This window comes from Agelaius phoeniceus, chromosome 9, assembly GCF_051311805.1.
Source record: "Agelaius phoeniceus isolate bAgePho1 chromosome 9, bAgePho1.hap1, whole genome shotgun sequence".
NCBI classification, from domain to species: Eukaryota; Metazoa; Chordata; class Aves; order Passeriformes; family Icteridae; genus Agelaius; species Agelaius phoeniceus.
In genome coordinates this window covers 19,003,435-19,026,745 of record NC_135273.1, presented here as the reverse complement: position 1 = coordinate 19,026,745, position 23,311 = coordinate 19,003,435, and the positions used below count along the sequence as shown (strand labels likewise).

The 23,311-nt window shown below is 44.3% G+C and overlaps 1 long non-coding RNA gene across 1 annotated transcript in view; it reads left to right on the top strand.

The window, feature by feature from the left end:
* Nucleotides 1–468: 468 nt before the first annotated feature.
* Nucleotides 469–23,311, top strand: part of LOC143694817 (uncharacterized) — a 24,088-nt gene continuing 1,245 nt past the window's right edge. The window contains exons 1-2 of the long non-coding RNA XR_013183535.1: nt 469–604; nt 20,817–20,939. This is a non-coding gene — a long non-coding RNA (uncharacterized LOC143694817). The remainder of the gene's footprint in view (nt 605–20,816; nt 20,940–23,311) is intronic.

Here is a 23,311-nt window from a genome sequence, read left to right as displayed (position 1 = left end):
GATAATAGCCACTCAAAATAGTTTTTCCTCCTCTCTACAGTCACCTTATGGAAGGTTTTCCTCTGTCCTGTTTGTGTGGTCTAATAGCTCGAAGGGCAGCTGATGTGGCTCCTTCCAAGAAATTCTGCTTGGCTTGCCATTTGGGAAGTTCAGAGTCTCTGTGCAGAGACTATTGTTTCGCACCAGTGTCCTCTACTTTCCTCTTCCCCCTCTCAGCCATTTCAGCCAAGCTGCTCACTTTGTTAATAGGGACTTGTATGCAATCTGATGTTCTTTTCTGTAGGATCTGCCTTTCTTGGTGCAGCAATCTGTGCAGGAGGTGGGAACTGCTCCCTCTGCCAGACCCAGATGGGGCAGCAGCTCGTGTTTCCTGTAACCACTCACAGAGAGATGGCACACCTTTGATGGGATATGGAGATGAACCAAACAAAAACAATTTTAAAAAGTCTCTTCTCTTCCTTTTCTCCAGGGATGCTGGAAGGTGTCTCAGGGAGGAGCAGTACCAAGGCTGTTCAGCAGGCTGGTAGCATGAAGGTAGCTCTAAGGACATCTTGTCGCCTGTGGATGCTCTTGTTGCCAGCTGGGATAGCTCTTGGAGCTGGTGGTAAGTCAGTGCTTCTGACTGTAGCTGGCTAATGCTTCTGGCTTGCCATAATGCCATTCTGAAATTCCACCTCCTGGATCTGGGCTTGATCCAACTCACCCAAGTATTTACACATGTAACATCCACATCTAGCTGTCATGGTCCCATTCTCTGCTGTAATCCAAACAGGTTTCACTGACACAGTTTCCTGGCCTGTGCACAAATGTGTGTGCAGGATAAGGATTTAGACACATCAGGGCACTTATGAGTTAAACTGTTGCTAACACTCCCTTCAGCTCCCCCCTTTCCCAAATATGCACTGGAGTGTCCAGTGGGTTAGTGCAGAGAGGACTAATTGCTATTAAAAGGCTTTAATCTGGGAGATTAGTGTTGGCTCCAGGCAGTGTTTGCACACGAAGGAGATGTTTCCAATGAGATGAACTAGAATTTGTCCCTGCTGTTTTGTTGATAGAAAATCATCTTCCCCTTGGTTTTTTCTCTTTATCTCTGTCTTTCTTGCTTTCTTGCTCTCTCTCATCATTTGCCTTTTCCTCTTCCTTGAAGTTAAGCTCAGAGCTTTATTGTATTTTGGAGTGGCAGTCCTGTTTGACCTTTGGGGTCAGTTGTCTTTGCATATATGTACAGACATGCATGTGTATACACAGAGATGTGACTGGATTTTCCTGATTCAGAGTCCTGCAGGAAATAGATCCTGATCAAGAGAAGTAGTGATAAATGTATTTTCCCCTTGTTTGCTGTTGAGCCTCTTGTGGGTCAAAGAGGGGCCTGCAGAGTCCTTCCTCTAACATGAGTCAGGCCAGTTGCCTTCTCCTGGGCAAAGGCTTGATCCAGAGACCATCAGGAAAAGGTATTGCAGAACTGAAAATCTTAAAGCTCCCTGCAGAAGTAATTAGTGGGAAGTAATTAAATGATTACATATGGGAAGGTATGAAGTATTACTGGACCTCTGGCATGACCCAGGAAATGTCACTATTGACTTTGATGAACATTGGATCAAGCTCAGTGGAAATTAATCTGATAACATGCCAGATGTGTCCAGAGAGCCTTTCCATGAAGGAGACACATTTGACCTGGGAGCACAGAAATGTTTGTGCTATACTTGCTGAAGGATCCAAAAGCAGAGGTGCTTGTTCTGAATTTACTGCTGTCAGAAATCCACGAGTAGCTCTTAGGTCTGACTATACAGACTCACTGCTGCTCCTAGGGTACTGCTGGAATTTTCACAGCATCCTCAGGAAGTTAAGTGCCAATTCCCTTTGAAAAGCACAGTGGAATAAATACTGCTTATGTGTAACTCTACTGGAAGGAACTTTGTATCCTAAAAAGAAGAATATGTGAAAACTTTATCAGAAAAGGAAGACTCATGTAGAACCACAATGTTGCATGGTCCTTCTCACCCAGAGAGTGACCAGACAGAGGCTAGGCAAAGGGAATGGTAAGAAAGAATGAATCCTCCAATCAAAGAGGCCAAGAATCAAGGGGACAGTTGGGTAAGGGGAAGAAAATTGGTTCAGGATATCGGTCTTCCATTCAAAGAGGTCACGACTTTCCAAGGAGGTAATGCTTTGCAAAGCATCACACTTCATTCTTCTGTGCACTCTCTGAACACCATGGGCTTTGCTCTTTTGCAGGATGCTGCCAGAACCTTCCATGAGACTGCACTGTCATTATTTCACCACAGGTATTTTGAGGAGCTATAAGTGAGGGGCTGGGAGAAGAAAGGGGAAAATTAAGTCACATCTGTATCGATGGGGGCTGTTTGGCTCTCCAAAAGCAGTTGTGAAGCCTGTTGCTTGGCAGAGTAATGTGGTGGTGTGTTGTTCTTTGGGTTTTTTAAAGCACTTGAATTGGATATCAAGTGTCACAGCATGGATCCTGTTAGGACAGCTATGGAGTGGGCTAAAATTTTGTATAAATGTAGTTATTTCTCTCTTTAGCCCTGCCTCTGCCCAAAAATCCAAACTCTTACTGTTAGCCAGCAGGAAGGCAGACCTACTGCTCATGTAAATTGCTTTAGTTCTGTTGTTTGTCCTTGTTCCCTCAAGTTTGCAGATGATCTTGGTGTAACCAGCATAAGGATCTGGCCTCTAGCATGTGTTTGTCCCATCTGCTGTCCAGCATGTTAATTTTCATGGAAGACACAAACTTGCACGGACTGTGATTTTAAGGAGGAGCCCTTTTTCTTTTCATGAGCCAACTGCAAAGCCTCAGGGGCCAGATTCTGAAAGGCAGTCAATGCCAAGATCTGGAGGCACTGGGAACTCAGGTCCTGGCAACTTCTAGCTCATGGTCCAGTATTGACAAGACCATAGGGAAAGAAACAAGTGTTAGGCATTTGTGTAAAAACAACTTTTTTTTTCAGTAGCAACACTATTGGGGGGAAGGGCCAGACTTGCAAAAAGGTCTAGTTAAAATTGGGCCTGAAAAATCCTTAGGGAGGTTAGAAATAGTAGAACAGGGATATTTCCACTGCAGTTGACAACCAAAATAAAAATAATGACTCCTTAAAAAAAAACCCAAAAAAAGCACAAAAAACCAACCAACCAACAAAACCCCAAAAAACAAAACAAAAACCAAAAAGCACAAACAAGCAAAACAAAAAAAAAAACCACAAACAAAAAACCATACGACAATATCAGTTGTCCGTTCAGTTTGTTATCTTTTCAATGTTTCTGTGCCCAAGGTGAGCATTAAATCAGAATAAATAGCCTAAGAATTTTTTAGAAGCTTAAAAGTCAGAAGGTATTCAGAATCTATGATATGATTAATTGTTTTAATGAATTTCAGTGAAACTTCTGGTTTTAGCAGATATGGCACACCATTTTTTAATGGCTTATGTTGGAAATATCACAGATAAGCTTCTGGTCACTTATAATTGTTCATGAAAATGGGTCTTTTATTGTATTAATCTCACTGTGTGATTGGAATCCCAGGGGATCTACATCCAGGGCAGCTGGAAGGAGTTGGCCAGTTCATGTTTGGAGAAGTATTTAGAGCTCTCCATGTGTTGAACCCCTTCAACCTTACTGGTAAAACTTCCACTTGACTTCAGAGAAGTTTATGTCCCACACCACATCCAGGAGTGCAGGTCCAGTCACGAACATGTCTTGCACAGCAGTGCCCCTCAGGACCATGGGAGGCACATTTTTGGGGAGGGGACTGCACTGACGTGTGGAGTAATCACGAGAGATGGTGACTGGTGCAGGATGAGACAGGGGACAAGAGATTCAGAGGGGCATGGGAGACATATAGAAAGGACCATTGCATTGGATAAAAAAAAGACTCTGACACAGGCATTGGAATTGAAGAGCTCCATGGACACAAGGCAGCAGAGAGCTCACTCAGCAAACAGTTAATCCCTTTTCTCCAAGCCACAGCCAGCCAAGTGTGTAGCTGCCTCTTCTAGCCTACCAGTGGCCTTAAAAATTTTGAGGAAACCTAAATTAAACCTGGCTCCTGATGGGTGTTCTGCTTTCCCAAATCCAATTAGCCAATCATGACTTTTCACTTAGCTGCAGTGACTTTAATTGGATCAGAATAACAAAGGAAGGATAGAAAATTACATGAATTTACTTAAAATGCAGGGTAGAGCCTTGCAGCAAGGATCATCATGATCACTAGCACTGTAGAGGCAGTAGAGTTCATTGGAGGTATAAAAACATGAACAGTCCACAATAATATGTAAGAAGTTTTTTCATCTTCTTATAAACTGCAAGCATCCATATGGAAAGCTGTAATAGGTGTGGTGGTCCAGCCTGCTATTCTCTTGTGTGTGTGCTCTAGCCAGCAAAATTTGGCTGCATGTAATATCTCCTTTGCACTTGGTGGTGTGAAAGGGCTGTTGGACAAGTGAAATGCCTGTGAATGAAAGGCCTCCAAGTCTCTAAAGCTGAGCACAAGCTTTGAGCCATGCAGAACTGAGGCCTTTGAACAGCGGATTTGGTTTTTTGACTGCCATTCAAGGGTGCAGGGGCAGTAGTGAAACATGGCAGCTCCAAAATGTGCATTCCTGTCATGTTACTGGGCCTGGGGTAGCACCACCAGATGAACTTTAAAAACCAGGGTATCAAGACAATGACAATGCATTAGCACCAGCACAAGGCTTGGCACTGACAGAGATGATCTAGCAATGCTACTAATAAGAGCTAAACCTCTTCTGAACAGATGTGTCATTGGCTTGCTCACAGGGATGTGGGAAACAGGAAACATGGCTGCCTCATCCAGCATTTTTTGAGCATAATTTGGAATGAGATTTTGGAGATCAAAACATACCTTAAAAGATGCCAGCTTAGTGATTTCTCTTTTCTTCTGCTTTTACTGGTCAAGGTTGGTGCTGACCAGTTTTAGTGGTTTTGGATCATTCTGTGGCTTTGCATCACTTCCCTAAATTCCTCCCATGTCAAACTATGACACCAGTATGTGATGAATATAGTGCCAAGCAAAACTTAGGAAAACCATGAGGAGAACAGTGACTGTTTTCCTGCTTTCTATGCAACTTAAGGGACTTCCCTTCTACCAGAGCAAATTGCATCATGCAGGCCATACTCCATGCATGCTGATGCTACCTCATATCCAAAGGATGCCTTGCAGCCTCAGTGAATGTTGATCTGGATTTAACCAACATAACAGGGATCAGATTTTTCCCTGCTGGGACCTGTCAATGAATGCAAAGTGTGACGTAGTGCTTATCTAGCATGCACACGAGGGACCCTGCTGCAAATCAGGAATGACTTCACTAAATCCACTGGAGCTGAACAACCATAAATGAGCAGAATGAGGCCCACGCATTATCCCAGGCTAGCATGCTATCTTTAGCAGGCCCTAATGAATTCAGCTGCAGCATGTAGTCATTAATCCCAGTGGAAGGAACAGCTCACCATTACATGACCTAGGATTTCAAGAGTTTGCTATTAATGCACTGGGTTGCTGTCCTAATGCAAAACCCTCCATGGCTCCAGGACTGGGGGAAACACAAATTACCCTGGACTCAGCCAAAATCTTGCAAAGGCTCTTTCAGCACCTTCCAGCACAAGTAAGAAGGGAGGAAAGGCTGGGGTAATAGATGGCACAAGAGGCCCAGAAATTGTTTATGATGCAAATATGTTTAAAAGTACTGCCTTGCCTCCTCTGGGAAAAGGAGCTTAAAATTGAAGTCTAATGATAACAAATGATTGTTAATGAGTTGTCTAAACATAATAGATGGAAAGAATTAAAAGCCTAGAATAAACAGGGTTTCATTAAAGAACAATAAAGAAACAACACAAATTTCATATCTTAGAATAAATGGGCCCTTGTGGACTCACTGGGAGTGGAGGGCACTGAGGTGGGTGCATGGGCTGGGAAGCTGAGTCCTCTCCTGCCTGGATGCACTCCTTGGACCCAGAACTCTGGTGCCTGGGCAGCACTCACTGGCAGGAGCAGCTTTGAGGCACCTGCCAAAGACTTCCCTTCTCCACAGCCTGTGCACGTGCTTGCCCTGCAGCATATGAGCAATCCCACCAGCACTCCTCAGGTGCTTGAAAGCAGGCGCTTGCTCAAGTGTCCGGCTTAAGCACCTCTCAGCACCTGTCAGCGCCCTGAGATGGAGGGGAAGACAGGTTTTGCTCAGAGGTGTTTACAGCCAGGAGCTGGCTAACCCTGGCACTGGAAGCCTCCATGACCTCAATTTAGGCAGTCCATGTAGCTCTTCCCTAAAGCACCAAATCTTGGTTGCAGGGTGCACAGAATTCCTTGGGGAATTTGATCTGTTCCTAAGTGAGTCTGCAAAAGTTACTGAGAAAGGCAAGTTCAAACCAGCTATATAACAATCTATAGATTGTCTTTTAGGCCCTTCAGAGACAGATATATATTTTTTAGGGGAACACAGATAAAATTAAAGTTGAAAATCAGTTCTCTAGAAAAGTGTGCTACTGAGAATGTGAAATTCTGCAGAGATTTCACAAATGGTTCATCAGAGTGTTAGATGCCAAGAGCACACATCATATTTCATCTCAGTGTATGGCAGATGGCATATTGTGGATAGATTTTAGACCAAGATTTTATTAAGGACATGTGAAGAGATGATCGATAATACCTTGGTGGGTTTGTTTCCAAGACTGTCTGCATTTGGCATGGTGACATTATTATTGTTATTTGTGTGTGGTGGAAAACTTTTACATTTCAAAGTTGTTTTAAGACTTTAGAACTGATCTCTACTTCAGGTTGCATTTTAAATCATCCTCTGGACAGGAAAAGTATTCTGCAAGCTAAGTTTAGAGTCTGGGAGTCTGATTTAGCTTTTACTGTTTTTCATTAAAAGTAAATGGGGGCAATAGACAAAAACTGAAATGATGTGGCAAAAAACACATCAGGATTTCCTCAGGAAACATCGCATGTACTATTAATTTATTTTAAAAGGCCTTTTTTTCTCTAGGAAAAGTAAAAAAAGTAAAAAAAAGTAAAGTAAGTAAAAAGAAAAAAAAAAAGGTAAATCTCAAGATTCTTCCCCCCAGCCCCACATTTTCCATTTGTTGACTTGGAGATCTTGTTTGTATTTCAGGAAGGATTGCATGTTCAGCAGAGTGTACGTGAGAGCAGGAGTTTGAGCTGGGGTGATGTGCCTGTGTTTTGGAGTGTGTCCACGTCCAAGTGTAATGTACTTGTCTTTACTGATATGCTTTATGATGGTGGGTTGCAGATCTGACAGCCTCTCTCTACGTGTTTGTAAAGCTGCATAGGGCTCAGCACTAGAAGACCCCCAGTCTTGACAAAAACTCTGGAACAACCCTAATGTTCAGCAGGGTCTGGCTCTTGCCTTTATTGATGGTAATTTATACTTCACCTGGTGGCTGGCTTACCTGGGAACACTTGTGAACTGTACCATACAAATGCATGATAAACCAGGCTTGAAAAAATCCAGGAGAGAATTGGTGCTGTGCAGAGTTAGAGCACTGTTCCCAGTTGTAAAATGGTTCTCTCATGACAAGGTGTCTTTCTTTTTCTTGTTTAAAAATATGAACTTTGTTTTTCAAATATGCTATTTGGAATTTTCTCTTGAAACTGGAAAATGATCAAGTTTTCAATATGGGTTTAGGAATATGTTTTTAGAATTACCTAGAAAAAGATCCTACCTCCTCTCTTCAAATCAATGACAATTGAGATTACAAATAAAATGACATTTTGCATCTTGTTAACAACAAGAATGTTGTTAACATTTTTATTAATAAGAATTAGCATCAGTATTATTGTTGTTACCCTCTTGCTAGTAGTATTGTTAACTGTGCCTCCTTGTGTGCTTAGGCTAAATGTAGCACAGTCTGCCTTTCTGAGGACATTTGGCCCTCCAGCTGGGCATGTGAGAATTTGGGGTCCTGTTGTACCTGTGACATTGTCAGTGTTAAACACAACTGTGCAAAGGCATTGAAAGAGTTGGGTAAATCTCTGACCGTATTTGTATTGAGCTCTGTATGTGACTGGATGGGGACACATCCATGGGGATACATTGCTAGTCCTTCAGAGAGGAGATCTGGAAGCTTGAAGTCCTGCTCCTCAGCAGCTGCTGAAGTTTCTAGCAAAGTGAGAGGAGAAGGAAACCTTCCAAATTCTTCTTGTGCAGTTGAATGACATAACAATGCAGACTGGAGGTTCATATCTGAGCCCCTTGGAACCAAGGTATTCTTGAGAAAAACTTAAGCCAAATTGATCCAATTCCCCAGACAACTCAATTTGGGAAAAACCTGGTTTGATTAAATGAAATTATATTAAAACATTCTGACTGGCTCTAGTGAGGAGTATCACAAGCGGCAGTTTGAGACTTGATCTGGGGATTCTGATGCCTGGCATCACAGACAAATTCACCCCATGATTTCATACACAGGGGTGTACTAATCCCCCTGGACATTTGTGTTTATTGAGCTTGCACCCACAGGAGTGTGCCTTGCTGGCTGAGCAGCTTGTGTCTCATCTCAGGAGTCAGCACTGGGGGGACTCGATGCTGCTGTGTGGTGCTTAAAGCAGTGTTGGTGCAAGCAGTGTTGGTTTAATAGCTGGTGTGCAGGTCTGGGACAATCACAGAATTACAGAATGGTTGAGGTAGGAAGGGACCTCTGGAGGTCATCTTGTCCAGGCCTCCTGCTCAGGCAGGGCCACCCAGAGCCAGCTGCCCAGGACCATCTCCAGGCATCCCTGCTGGTCTCCCTGGCTGTGGTTGCAACTGCAAGGAAAGTTATAAGGCACAGTTAGGCAGCACGGGCCCTGCCAGTAAATCATTGTGCAGTTCAGGCTGTTTTTTCCCCTATTGGAGTCCATAGAGAATCAGACAGACTGTGCTGAGCTGGTCCCATCTGCACCCAACCTGGACAGCAGCTTTATCTTGCCTTGTAAAACTGCAGAGCTCTGTGACAAAAGAGTTAATCTCTGCCTTTGTTTCTCTTCCTCTCTCTCTTCTCTCTTGCAGCCGACTGAAAGGCAAGATGAGAGCAGATCCATCAGTGTCAGCTGCTTTCAGCACATCAGCACTTTTGGGGGGTTTATTGGGGACTAGTCCATCAGCAGTGCTTCCAAACTGCAACCACGCTGCAGACATGCCCCTCCTCCTGCACGGCAACCAGGCTGCCTGGGGATGACACGCCAGGAGCCCAGTGCCACTGGCCAGGGCCTGGGTGATAAATGACTGCATGAGGCATCTCCATGGCTAGCAGAGTCCAGAGGGTCAGCCAGAGCCAGGCTTCTGGGGAGGCAGCAATGAAACCATATTAATTTCTGGGCGTGCGTCCATGTGTGTCTGTGTGTCTGTACTGTCTGAAATAATACACTTGACACAAACACACATGCTTCACTTCCAACACACAGAGTAACACGGGAGAGGGCTGAAAGGGAGAAAGCTATCTGATTGACAGGTTAATGAAGCAGTTCATAATAGCAATGGATATTATAACCTTAGAAACAGCTTGTAAATACCCAGTTGCTTTACACGTATAAACATACTCCCATGCTCAGGTCTGTGTATATACATTTGCCTATTTATGAAATATATATGCATATGTAAAAGGTGCAGGAATGTGAAATCAATGCTCTGAAGCGAAACCAAAGAACAAATAGAAGCTGGATAAAATTAAGCTTCATTAGTCTACCAGCCATATATATCCCTGGCCTTTTATTTTACTCCTAGGGCTGGAAGCCTTCCAAAGCAGTGGAGGGACTTAGAAGCACCCATCTGACTGACTTGCACTCCTAAGTCTTTTTGGTAATGCTTGAAAACTCCACCTTTGTGGGGTTTGTTTAATTGGTGGGGTTTTTTTCTCCTTCTTTTTTTGTGTGGGTGTGTGTTTGTTTGTTTGTTCATTTGTTTTCTTGCTTGGTTTTTTTGTTTGTTTGTTTGTTTGTTTTGTTGGGTTTTTTTTAATCCCAGTGTTTTGGGAAGAGCAAGCCCATCCACACAAGGCTGGGAAATTTTGTTAGCATGAGGAGAGTGGAATTTGAACCCATATCTACTCCAGGGTTTTGACTAATTCCTCATCACTTTGGTATGCCATCCTTTGAAAAGCTAGATGTATCTTTTACTAGGCAGATATTTGGATGTCATTGTTTGCTTCTGTATTGTATATATCATTGGGAATTTCCCAGTGTACTCTGGACTGGGGCAATGACTTACATAACAAACAATCCTTTCTCTCTTTTGTGGGATCTATTAGCAAATATAAATAGTGACATACTGAGCTCTTGTGGATGGGTAACAACCCTGGGAGCTGAAAAAGCAAGTCCAACATGACTAAGGACCTTTAGTTTTTCATTTCATGACTCTGCTTTTACTTGTAAGCCTCAATTTTACAGTAAGATAATTCCCTGAGGTTCTTCTCCTATCTCCTCTTAGAGAAAAATCAGGAGAAGATTAGAAGATTTGTCATACCTACAAAGAAGTGTTAGACTTGCCAGTTCCCAGCCCTATTTCTAAGCATCATGACTGTGGATGAAAAAATTCAAAGAGCCAAGTGTACTGGGAAGGATCAAAGCCACAAGGTTGATAAAACCCAAACCTACACAACGGAAAGTTGGTTTTATCACATTGAAGTTTAGCTCAGACTTCAACTCTTGTGAAAATCCTTAGCAAATTCCCATCTATGACTATACAGTTAAGTTTCTGGAAAGAGTTGTGCCAGCTTTTTTCTTCCCTGATGGGAATTCCAAGATAAAAGCACTTAAGAGGTGGGATATGTGCAGAGACTGCTGATGTGGTGTGTCACCATGCAAGGAGCACAGATACAGATGCAATGTGCAACAACCATGCCTGCAAGTCTCTAGCCATACATGCTTGTGCTTTTGCTACTGCAGGAAGGGATCCTTTGTTTTATATGGCAACTTGCACTGTCTTGATCTCTCTCTTGACCACAGGTTTGATGAGCTTGATCTGAGCTTACAGGCAAAACAGTCAAGCCAAGTATTTCTGCGTTAATCTTACAGCTGTGGAACAGATGTCCCTGAACATGCGCAAAGCTGAAGACAGAGCTGGGAATGGGACTCACATGTCCAGCATGGAAAGCTCATTATTTCTGTTTGTCTAGACTGGTCAATTATGCTGAAGCAACGCTGTCTGAACATTTGCACAGAAGCAAATAGCTCTATATCTTAGTTTCTAGGAGTATCACAGCTCTGTACCTGTGAATCTGCTGGGTTTGGGTGCAGTTTGAACCACTGTCTAAAATACTGTTCTGCCTCACATCCTCTGTTTTTATTTTAGCTTCCTTTTCCTCTATTCCCTAGAATTAGTGTCTGCAGCTGCTCTTGCTCTCCACAAGCATTTTTAACCCTGAACTGTAAAACAGAAGAGAACAAGTTGACTTAAGGATGAGTGGAGATTATGGGTGAGAGAAGTTTGATCTGTAGCCTGGAGAATTAGTGTCCTTTTATCAGGGATTTGCCCTTAATTCACCACTGGACAGGACTGTTAGGTTTGAGCAGACTGATGCTGCTCCTGCAATTCTCTCTCCAGCCCCAGAGACCAGAGAGGGGCTGGGTGTTGGTAGGCAGTTGGTGCCAGCTTCCTGTGGGAGCAGTGGGTTAAGGAATGGGAGCTGGCAAGGTCTCCCTGTCTTTGGTGGTGAGGAGGAGCAGGCTCTGCACGACAGCTCAGCTATCTTCTAGCACCCAGGCCAGCCAGCCAGATCTGTGAGGCCTTCCCAATCAGCACAGCAAGCTCAGCTTTGCTGCTGTCAGCACTGCTGAGAGCAGAGGCTGAGGATGGGTGAATCCAAATATCCGGATTGCATGGATATTGGCTGGAAGCATTCCACCATATCCGTGTGACTGCCTTTGCGTGATATTCATGCTCATCAGAAAATTAATTATTCCATTCAGCAGGCTCTGTGAGCTGGGAGGATTACCTTTCAATACCTGGAGTTCCTGCTGGGAGTGGGAGAGGTGTGTGTGAGAGAGAGAGAGAGAGAGAGAGGAGGCTTGTCTGTCTGTCTGCCTGTGTATCAACAGGCTGTGTTGTGGACACAGATGTGTACAGACAGCAAGAGATGGTACCTGACTGCAGATACAGGGAAGGAATTGCACGAATAATGCAGAAATAAGGAAGATGCCTTGCTCTGTGTGCCTGTGAAAGAGAGTGCCCTTGGTGACTCTCTGAGTGGCTTTGCATACCAGAAAGATAAGTATTTTCTTTCAGCTAGGTCAGCTGTGTACAGGTAGCAGAGGGTGCAGGGCCTGGGTCGGTGGCAATGCCTTGTCTTCGCCTTTATTTTTGTGAGGGACTTATGCATGGCCAGACTGCCTCATGTTTGTTAGATCTACCTTCAGAAAAGTTGATATGTATTTAATACAAGCCTAAACCTTCCCATGGTTTCCTGTGTACTTGTCCTTACAACAGGAAAAAGCTTATGTGTACACAATGATTGTTGAAAAACTGCGCACATGGTGGAAAAACTGGTATCAGCTGGCATCACATTAGTACCTCTGATTTTGGCTATGGTCCTCCTAAACACAGGTCCAGTTGTCTTCCTTATAGTACAGCAGATCAACTGCATGTTCCTCAGAGGGTAACTTATATCAGCAAGTAAGCAGAATCAGGTCTTGCAATATTTAAAAGAAAAGCTTTGTACCTCAGTTTGAAAGCTTTCCTGCAATCCTCCGAGTAACAGGATGTTTTTTCCCATATGGGGTAGTATGGTCTGCATATGTGCATGAGCTGGGATTTTCCAGCTGCAGCAGCAAGGAGGGATCTTTCCTGGAAAGCAAAATTGCTTTATTAAGGCTTGGCTTTGAGACTGCCCTGATTGGCTCTGCTAGGCAGCACAGCGCAGAGTTTCAAGCTTGGGGTATTCTTGGAAATTTGTGTTATTAATTGAAAGCTTATTAATGGCAAACACGGGATGACATTTTACATGGTTTAGTTATGTTCTGTGAGTCATTGGTACAAAGCAGTCTCAGCCACAAGGCAAGGAATCTCCTGCCGTAACTGATAACAGGGGAGCAATAACAGCTCAGTTCCCTAACTGGTCCTGAGGTGACAGCCAGAAGCCTTACAAATGTCTGATCATCTCTCTCTGGAGAAGAGGTCACCCTCTCCTCTGTGGTCACTTATCCTGGGGTTAAGGGAAATCTCAGAGGAAAGCACACTTAGTCACTGAGGTAATAAGCACTTGTTTGTTACCAGTGGGCTTCAGAATTTTGACCTCTCTAAATCTGTGGAATTGCCCTTAAATTAAAAGGCCCTGAAGTGAGGGCACTGCTGACATCACACTGGAAGTCAGTAGTCCAATCTCTAGAACAGGATATGCGATGTTGTTCTAGATAATTAAACTTTGTTCTACTGAACCACGGCTGGGTTCTCTGGAATAATGCTCCAGTCCCATTCTGTCAGGCTGGTGCTGTCACCACTTCCCCGGGGACCCTGTTCCAGTACCTGACCACCCTCTGGGTGAAGAACCTTTTCCTAGTGTCCAGCCTAAACCTCCCCTGACAACTTCAGGCCATTCTCTTGGGTCCTGTCACTGTCACCCCAGAGCAGAGATCAATGTCTGCCCATTCTCTTCCCCTCAGGGGAAGCTGTAACTGCAGTGAGGTCTGTCCACACTCTCCTCTTGTCCAGGCTGAACAGACCAAGTGACCTCAGCTGCTCCTCATGTGACTTCACCTCTAGACTCTTCACCATCTTCATTGCCCTCCTTTGTGCTATCTAAAAAGCAAAATGACATTCTTGTTGAAACAAGAAGAGAACAAATGTTTGATTCTTAATGTATTTTTAAGGAAAGTGACATTGCCCAGCCAGTTTATGGATGTGTCCACCTACTCCATGAAAGGTGCATTATATTAAAGCAGATTTCTGAACACCATCATCCAGAGTTATGTTCATCTTTCTTACACTTACAGGCATGAGCCAAGCAGGCATTCTGCTCGGACAGACACTTCTGCAAGCCATAGCCATGGATCTGCAGCCTCTTTTGTCTGGGAAGAAAGCAAGTTTGTACAAAACCCTCAAATATCTGCATCAATCTTCTTGGTCCCCCCTTCCCCACTGCTATGTGTGCATCTCATCCTATCTGACAGAATTCCCTGGGTTCTTTTCCAGGCACACTGAGGGTAGTTAAATCCAGTGTTGTCACAAGTGGCTTTGCTTATGTTTCTGAGGTTCCTCAGGGAAGCACTAGTCATAAGCTCCACTTTGGTCCTCAGAAAAGCAGGTGAGAGTTTTCCAAAGCTTAGTCTTGGTTTGGCAAATCGACCCTCTGGGATGGAAGAAGCAAGGGAGGAGATGGTGGGAAGCCACCACCATCTGGGTCTGCAGAAATAGCAATACATGCCCCCCATCATGAAGGAAAATTCAGTTGGGGGTGCCAACTGGATTGTTCCTTGTTTGGGACAGCTTCTAGAGCTAAGCATCTGTACAGAGTGGGGAGGGAACTTTCCTTGTGGATCTGTCAGACCTATAGATCTGTGGGTTGTGTGTGGTCTGTTACCCATATTCAGTGCTGCAGTGCTACTCTGCAGCTATAGCTCCATCACTGCCTGGAGCTGGGTACAAAGTCCTCTCTGTACTGCTGAGAGCTCTTCAGGGGAATGTAGACAGCAGAGCTCCTCTGCACTCCCTTGTCCAGCAGCAGAATTATTTCCAGAACTGCATTGTAGGCACTGGGAGGAGATTATAGGCCAAGCACTTAAACTCTTCCACCCTGGTTAGCAGGAGCCCCACAGCTGTGGATTGTCTGATGCCAGCAAATAAACCAGATGGACGACAGGGATGGAGACAGGCCAAGCTGGGATGGAAAGCATAGTGTGCCCTCCTGTCTTAATGGGCTTCTGAAAGATGAAGTAGCACAAGCTGAAAAGAGCCTTCAGCTGCAAAGCTCCCTGTGTTCAGGTAATGGGAAACAGGAACCTACTCTTTTTTGTGGGACTTCGGATGTGGCTTCTTGGGGTCTCTTCTAACACCACAGGATGAAGGGTGATGTCTTTGGTGCCTACAGGAAAGTGGGACATTTCCAGGCTTCACTGGAGAGAAGAATCCAGACCTACAGCTGCAAAGAGTAGTGGGTTTGGGAAGAAAAACCCAGCAGTCATAGTGAAAGATACCACAGACCATATGCATGCTAGAGTGTATCACTGCAGTTGCCTGTTCTGGTTAGCAGGTTACAGGAAGATAAAGCCCACCCATCTGCACAGGACAGTGATGGGTCAGTGCTTCTGATCAACATATGCTGCTCTTGCAAGGGGCCAGACCTGGCTATTCCTCTAGCACTTCATGTCTGAACCTGGGTGACAGCAAGGCCTACAACTCAGATCAGACCATCTTTGTGCTAAGTGCTTTATGTACCAGTCTGGTGAGATTCAGACCCAAAAAGAGCTTTCTCCCATTAACAGAACATCTATTTATGGACAGGCTATCTCAAAAGGCTATGAGAAAACCATAAGGCTTAATTTCACCAGCTGTTCAGGGTCCCCAGACTCCAGCTCTCTTCAAAACTGAAGGTAAGGCAACCTACCCTTGTCTGTGCATCTCTGTTGACAATTTAGGAACCCCAAGTTTGGTGCCCCCAAATAACGAGTGACCTGAATAACTCATGGATCTCTTGAGTTTGAAGGCTACAGAAAATGCCCCAGGACTTTGAATATATAGGATCCCTTGGAATCATACATGGAGCCCATTAGCAGTGGTGAGAATTTAACTTGGTCCTAGTGTTATGCCTTAGTTCCATGACTGGCTTTCCTCCCAACAGTCTAGTTGGAATTTTTCAAAAGGTAGAAGCAAGCACATTCAGCACTAGAATATACCTATTGCATGCTTTGGGGTACTTTGAATTTAGAGTACTCCAGCTTTACTAGGAGATCAGTCTCTCATACCAGGAAACACAATCTGCAGGAGCCCTTCTCAAAATAAAGGGTTGTACCTCAGTTCAGTGGCTCTTCAAGCTAGGCCAAGCTGCTTGCAGGTCTGTTTTGGAAGGGACTACTGAACACACCCCTCAGTGTGCTGGAAAATCATCCCTGCTGGTAACAGGTACTGTCCAGACAGATTACATTGTGTTTATGGGGTTCAGTGTGGAGGGGTGGATACAGGATATCCTTGCCAGGCTGTTTATGGCTGTAGGGGAGCGTGCCCTTTCTAGGTGTGATCCTCACCTCCACCATTTGTCCTTCTTCCTCTATTCTGCCATCCCTGAAGCAGCCTGGATTGGTTATAGCCCACATGTTACAGTGGCCAACCTGCAAAGAGCGAGCCAGAAAAAGTTAATGTGGAGTTCTGGTCTACTCCCAGGATGCATTTGGGCTGCAGCCCATAATGATATGTATAATTGCGAAGGCCTGCCAAAAAAAGCAGGCTGGATTTAATTGAGTCAACACACTGCTATTAATAATAAAATGGCAGAGACTTTGCTATTAATCACTTGTGCTGGCTTTATCACAGGCAGTCTCGGCTATCTGGCTACCAAACAAGACCTTTAAAAAAAATGGTGCAGTGGAAAAGTTACTAGTGGGAATACACCTGCTAACAAAACAAACCTTGTAAACAAACTGTTCCTTGCAGAAGAATGTTCTTTTTGGAGGGGGGTCTTACTTGGGGGGCAAATGGGATTATGTCAAATGGTTATGTCCTGCAGCAAAGTCCTCTTTTTATAGGAATAGATCACTGGAGGATGCACTTGGCAAATGGTGCATCTTTGGAAAAGGTATGCTTGACAAAGGACTTAGTACAGGGTGGGAATAAAGGGATAAATGAATCCTCCAAAGAGAAAGGTAATTGCTGCAGCACAGCCCAGAGAGGAATGCATCTGTTACTAGTAAATGGAAAAGACCATATCCAGTGAGTGACTGAACAAAAATGGAAATGCAAACTAAGTAGCATGCCTGACACCAAAATTGCAGCTCTCCTTGTAGAGGGCTGGATAAACTGTGGTATATTGAGGTGGATGACTGGATGTAGAGCTCTGTACCCCAAAGTGGATGCTGCCAGCACTGCATATGCAGCACCTCTGAAGGAGTAGGGTCTGGTCTTCTGAGGGATCTTCAAGGCCTAGAAGCACGCTGTTCCCTACAACCTGACTTGGTGCGGAGGAAGCCTTGAATGGGGCTCCAGCCCTTTCACACATGCTCTATATTTGCTTTCATGCCCATGTTCCCTGTGGCTCTCCTGGTGAACTGTGCCCCAGTGCCTGAGGCTGGTACTGTTTCCTCGTGGCAGTACAGCACATTTTTAAAAGCTGCCCCTGCTGAGGTTGTTATCGTAGCAAACATGGAAATGACAATCTTTACTTTTGCTTCTGAGTAGAGCAGCTTGTGGTGGCTATGTCTGGAAAGGCACCATGTGGCAAAAACATCTGAAACCCAGGAAGAAGGGAATAGGCTTGAAAACCTGAGCAGGGAACAGGATGTGTCTGTAGGCAGAGCCAAAGGATGTAGAGCAGGTAGAAGAACAAACAACAAAAATATCTTGCTTTAAGTCTAAGATATTTTGAGACTTAAAAGCATTACTCTTCAAGCAGACGGTTGGAAGGGGAGAATCCCCTAACTTCCACATTTAAGAATGCCAAAGGAATGGATCTTTTTTTCTCTTCCAAGTTTTCCTACAAAAAGGGATAAATTTTCTCTACACCAATGCAAAAAATTTCTGTGCATCATGCACCAAATAATCAAGCAAAATAAACTATTTAACAGGCTAAAAGACCTCTTTCTACTATGAATTAACAAGGTCCACAAATGAATGCAAACATTATCCCTCAGAAGGAAAGAGAAAAAAAGAAAACAGAAAGGAACAAAAAAAAAAATCCCAGAAAAAAAATTATCCGCTTCCTGCAGTTTTCCTTTCCTCCCCATAAAGCGAGTATCTTATCCTCAGAGAAATTCACTTCATTGTTAGAAATAGCCAAAATTGGCTTGCAACTAGTAAAGATGCCAAGAATTTGCACCTTGCTCTGTGACCTAAAGCAAAAATGACATGAACATTGACAAATTTGACAAGGAAATTTGTGCAAAAAACAACTTCTATTTGGCTAGCCAAGCAGCAAATATGTCGGATGATATGCTTTATTAAGCAATCCATTTTTCAGCAATAGCTGCACCATCTGCAAAGGTTAGTGTGCATCAGGCTTTCCACAGAATTTCATCTGCGTCTGCAGCTAGGTGCAACACACGACCACATTTTTCATGTACATACAATTTTGGATGCAAATAGAATACTTGATGAAAGAGGTGACCTTCCGGACTGACTTCCCCCATGCAGTAAAGTCACAGGCGCAGAAGCAGCTGAGAGAAACATATCTCTGCCTGGAGGGAGGCAGGGAGTGGCAGAGAGGAAGGAAGGCAAAGTGAGACATAAAAAGAAGAGGGAACTTCAACAAAAAGTGTTTCCCAAATAAAAAGGCTTGGCTCATTGCATAGCAGAGACTCTACACTTGTAGCAGTCCAAGTGGACTGGAAACTGTTGTGTGAGGTAGCTGCAGCTTTCTTCTGAATGGTATCCATCTCTCCATCTTATAGTTTTCTCTTGTTATCTTGTGTAGTTCCTGCTACTACACTCTCTAAAGATCACTGTCTTTCATTGCTCTCTCTCTCACAGTTTGCATTCCAGACTTGCCATCTCTTAGGGATGGACCATTTATGTTATTGCTACTCCAGCCCCTGCCTATGGCTGCTGGATCTCCTTCTGAACATCCTTGGCTTAACAGGATGCATTTTCTAAATCCAAGGAGGGGAAGTATTGCTTTCAAGTATTAGTATTTTCTGACTGGTTTTGGGCTTTTTTCTTTAAGCCATGACGATCTTGCCTCTAGTGTAGTATTTTCCTACACTATTTTCTAGTGGATGGATATAGCCTTTCATGTCCTGTCTGCCCTACATTAGGTGAAATCAACTCTTTCCTAGTCCCCAGTCTTCCTCCCCAAGTGTATGCTGTACACATGGCTCCCTACGCCTCATTGATGGTTGCTGGTTATAAATTCATGTTCTCAATCCCTACTCCACTTAGCTGAAGTTGGATGCCATCCCAGTGCCTTGCAACTGTCCCTGGTCCAGTGGAAAGTTTAATCTGCCAGTTCATGCCGTGCCATCCTATGGGGAGAGTTCAGTTCTGTGCAGCTCCACACTGCACAGAGAGAAGCTCATTAGCAGGACATGGTAGTGTCTGATGACACTGTGGTCCAAGAAGGCATCATTAGGCACAAAATGTTTTCTGTAGCTCTCTGAGATTTCCTGGTAACTTAAGGAATTCAGACATAGCTACTGTGGGGGCACAGATGAATTGGGGAGCAGAGATGTGCTCTCCAAGGGCCGTCTCCCATCTGTGTCTTTCGCAGGAGCAGATATCAGACAAAGCCTTTGCCTCCTTTTTGACTCCTTGGATCCTTGCTGCAAAAGATGCAGATGGGACTGGCTGGGCCTGGCAGGCACACTCTTCCCTGGTTGGCTGCTAAGTGGTGTTAAGTGATGAATGTTAAACTTAACAAGGGGACTTACAGATTTACGTAAGGATTTTACTGCCTGCCAGGTATAAATGATGGAGCAGCTTTGATCTTTAGGGGGATCAGTACTGGAAGTGATTTAAACTAAAGTTAATAAAACTGCTTAAAACTGTACTCTGTAGTCCCACATGCTGAAGGAGCCCTTGGTCACTTGACTGCTCTAAGTAAAAATTGTTCACATTTATGAGGGAGACCAAATCCCACTGGTGTTAACTGTGTTTCCAGCTGAATAATAAATGGTATCTTCCAAGAGTCCTGCAAGTCCTTCCCTATGTGCACTGCAGGTCCCACAATACACAATATCCACAGATAAAAAAAAGAGAGGTCCTTTGTAGTTCTGCAGGCTTTTTTCATCCACTCTCCACTTCATAATCCCTCCACCAGGTCTTATCCTTTTGCCATTTTGTAGCATATCACAAACTATTGTTGGAGCTTTTAAAATTTTGCCATCAAGTGAAATTCTGGAATTCTAGGTGTGTTTTGCCTTTAGAATTTGCTGGCCAGCAGTGACAAGTACATGCCATAAACATTAAAATTTCATTAGCTTCATGGGAGACTTTGCCACCATGTACCTTTAGAAATTGGACATCAGATTACAGATTTTATGAATGGTCCCGCAGTGTCTTCTTTCACTGCAGTGCATCTTAAGAAAGTTCCTCATGAAGGTGAAAATAATAATTTTTAATGGGGGATCTGTTTTCTGTCTCCCAGGAATCAGTCACCTCCCACAATACAATCATGAGTATTTCCACTGGTAATTTCCATAACATCCCACGATGAAATGGTGTGAGTTGCAGTGGGCAGGATGCTCAGATGTTGGTGCAAACAGGACTTGTGCAAGCTGCACTGATTCAGGTGAAGAATTGGCTTTTTTGTAACTATCAGAAAAGTTGGTGGGATTTACTGACACCCCTGCATTAGCCCAGCTCATTAGGTTCACTAGTGAGAATGAATTCCATGCATTAATTGTGCTCACAGCTATGAAGCAAACAGGCCTTCCCTACATGCCAGGGGGTCTCCTGTCAACTGCAGTCACCAGGCTGTCCCTCCACAGACACACACAAATGGAAGTCATCCTGCTACTGCTATAGGGGTTTCTAATTTTCCTGCCATTTCCTAGAAACTCTTTAACAACTACCAGAATGCCTTCTGTCTGCTTGGTAACAAAACAAGTAGCCTTTCATGCCCCTTTCTAGAAACCAGTGATTGGCAGCCACTGAAATTGAATTAGCAGTAGCTCACCACTGGTAGAAAAAATACTTTTTTGTTTTTTATTTCAGCGCAATGCACTCTTAGTGATGAAACTCTGTAGCACAATGTTTTGATGAGGCTGTGATCTTGGGAAGATGCAAAAAGAGATGGGCTGTTTCAGGCAGATCATGAGGAAATCCTGAATTATAAAGGTAAGATCAGCTCTGGGATAGGATTTGCTCTGTGGGGGAGCCAGCTGGAAACTGCCAGTGCTTGGGAGGAAGTTGCATGAAAATCTTGTTACTTGTACCTTGTTTTATAATTACCTCTTGCAGAGTGTGGGTTTTTTTCTGAATTACAGTCACTGTTGGAGACAGGTTATGGGCTTAGACAGACCACTGGCTGGACAGCCTGGTATTTCCTGCATTCTTACATCCACAGATCCTCTAATAGCCCTGCTGCCTGGCTTTGTCCTGCTATTGTGTCTCACTGTGAGGATGGTCTGTGTCTGAGATTGTCGGGGGAATTCTGCAGACAGATTCTAGTGGTATTTTCAGAGCCCCCTGATTTGCTCCTCCTCTTACTCCTGTAGGATTTTCTAAATTCCCTGGGGGCTGAGGGTCATCTCTCACTTTACATGGGATAAATTGATAATGACACAATGAAATCGGTAATGATGAAATGGCTCCAATTTTATTACAGTGGGAGGGGATTTTGGATCTATGTTTCTTTTGTGTTGTCTCAGGAGCTGTGCCTACACCAGTGGCTTTTTGCCAAAAATTTCTAACAGCATTTTGAAGTCTCCTGTTCCATCCTATATCTTGACACTAGATTCAGCAAACAGTTTTCAGAGGTTTTGTGAGCATTTCCAGAGAACACCTTCCTGTTGCATCTTGTAGCAGCCTGTCTGTTTGCTGTGCCTGGATTTTTGTGGGGCCACAACTGTTGTGTAAGAGAATGAGGAAAGTGATAGATCATCTAGTGAAGACTAGCATGGCTAGAATTTGTTCCTCATCCACCTGTCAGTGCAAGAGAAGAAGGAATTTGGGAAGCATGAGTAGATTTGAGGCCATTTTCTTGAGGCTCCTATTTTGCTCTTTCCTTGTACTACGGCATCAGACTAAGGGCTAGATCCAAGCAGCTTTCTTAGTCCCTTGAAAAAGCTGCTATATGTCCCTTGAAGTGTGGGGAAATCAGGAATATTATGCCCTGAGATTTCTTTGAATCCAATCTTCTGCTCTCAGCTCATTTCTGCTTCCTGATATTTTTCCTGTGCTGTAGTGTGCAGTTGAGCACTGAAGTACTCAGACATGATAAATCCACACTGATTTACCTACTAAACAACTGGGCCCGGGTCAGATAGAGAGCAGAGAACCCTTCAACAGAGTTCTTTGAATTAAACCACAGGCAGGTATTTCAGCCCAGTTAGCTGGGCATCCAATTATGGCCTTTACTACAGAGTAAAACCAGTTTTTCCAAAGGACACCGGTAGCAACCTCTTAAAAAAGGAGTTGTGGCCCCTCCCCAGTGACCTTTCCTTGTCAAATGCTACATGCTGTGATGTTCCTACACAATAGAGAACACTCTGCTCTCTGTGTACTTGGCAAAGGAAGAAATGGCTTTTTTAATCTCATTGCATGAATTATTGGCAAAACGTTTGAAGTGGCTCCAAGATTCCTCTCTGACTGACTTGCATTTTCTCAGGAGATTTGTGTAGTTTGGGAGTTTGGAACCTGTAACTGAATAACTCATAGAAAGCATTTGCTACTTTTTGAAAGGATGCTGCGTCCTTGCAGAAAAACCACTTCATCTGCTGCATCACCATCCCTTTGCAGAGGACAGGCCTTGCTGGGTGTCCCCTCAGAGGATGCCCACCCCTTCTGCTGCCCTGCCTGGCCCCCAGCAGAGGCATTGCCTGGAGGCAGTGGGGCTCCACCCTGCCAGGCCTTGGGCAAACACCAGCGTGTGCCAGCCCTTGCCCCAAACAGTCTGCAGAGACAGGGCATGGAAACACAGGCAGCTGTGTGGGGTCATGTACAGAGCAAGTGCCAGAGCTGGGATTCAGACCCGTGCTCCTGTCACTGAAGCCTCATCAGCCCTCAGCTACAGGGAGGGACACCTTATATCAGTAGTCAGCCCTTTTCTCTTTGTGAACAGCTTCTCTGGGCTTGCTCATGTGCCTCTGCCATGGGCCAGGTATTGCTCCAGGAATGCAGTGCAGATCATGTCCTTGCTTTTTGACAGAGCATCCCCCTGACTTCCTGCTGACCACAGTGAGTGAAGGCTTGTCACAGAACAGGGATGGCCACCTCCCCTCCTTGAGAGCTAGGCTTCTTTTTGCAAGATCAAAGTGGAGGGAGTGTGCCAGAACCTGCCAAACTGCTGCTGGGGAGACTGACAGGGAGTGACAGAGCCTGAAACTGTCTGGCAGATTGTTTGTTTAATGGGGGAAAATGTTTTCCTGACACTGTAGAGCACTTTGAATCGTAAACGATGTCAATAACACACGTTCACCTGTTCCTACCACAGAGTTCTCCCTCCCATGCCACCCCTTTAGTGGGAACTCCATTAGTGCCCAGACCCT